Genomic DNA, 1,222 nt, shown 5'->3' on the forward strand with positions numbered 1-1,222 from the left:
TAGCCAAACTGCTAAGGAAATTTGGGATACTGTGCAGCTTATCTGTGAAGGCACGGAGCAAGTTAGAGAAAACAAAATGCAGCTTCTCATTCAACAATATGAATATTTCCACTTCGAAGAAGGAGAATCATTGAATGATACATTCAACAGATTTCAGAAACTATTGAATGGATTAAAGCTGTATGGGAGAATGTACCAAGTCAAGGACTCCAATCTAAAATTTCTAAGGTCTCTACCAAAGGAATGGAAGCCTATGACTGTTTCTCTAAGAAATTCTCAAGATTATAAGGACTTCACACTTGAAAGATTATATGGAAGTTTGAAGACATATGAACTTGAGATGGAGCAAGATGAGCTGTTGGAAAAGGGAAAGAGAAAAGGAGGATCAGTTGCACTTGTAGCTGACAGTGAAAAAGTTGAAGCCAAAAATGAGGAAAAGACAATGCCAAATCTCAAAATTGGCACAAGAAAATCAGAATCAAGCAAGGGTAAAGAGCAAGTTGCTGAGGATGAAGACAATTCCAGTCAGGATGAATCTGATGATATTGATGAACATCTGGCCTTTCTGTCCAGGAGGTTTGCAAAGATGAAGTTCAGGAAAAACACAAAGTTCACTAAGCCAAACAAAAACATGGTGGACAAATCAAAGTTCAAATGTTACAACTGTGGCATTAGTGGACACTTTGCAAGTGAGTGTAGGAAGCCAAATTCTGAGAAAAAGAAATTTGAGCAAGTTGATTACAAAAGGAAGTATTTTGATTTGCTCAAACAAAAGGAAAGAGCTTTTCTCACTCAAGATGATTGGGCAGCAGATGGGGTAAATGAAGATGATGATGTGGAATATGTCAACCTAGCCCTGATGGCTAATTCTGATGAAAATGAAACTAGTTCATCAAGCAACCAGGTAATTACTACTGATCTCTCTCAGTTTTCTAAACATGAATGCAATGAAGCCATAAATGATATGTCCAATGAATTATATCATTTGCGTGTTTCTCTTAAATCACTAGTTAAAGAAAACACTAGGATCAAAGAAAATAATATGTTTTTAAGTGATAGGAATGCTGTGTTAGAGAGTCAGGTAATTGAGCTTGAAAAGATTAAACTTAAATGCTTGACTGCGAGAGTGAACTAGAAGAAGCTGTTAAGAAAGTAGAAATTCTTTCTAAACAGTTAGAAAGTGAGCAAGAGGTTATCAAGGCCTGGAAAACATCTAGGGATG

The sequence above is a fragment of the Apium graveolens genome, unplaced genomic scaffold, assembly GCF_009905375.1.
Source record: "Apium graveolens cultivar Ventura unplaced genomic scaffold, ASM990537v1 ctg2505, whole genome shotgun sequence".
Classification (NCBI taxonomy): Eukaryota; Viridiplantae; Streptophyta; class Magnoliopsida; order Apiales; family Apiaceae; genus Apium; species Apium graveolens.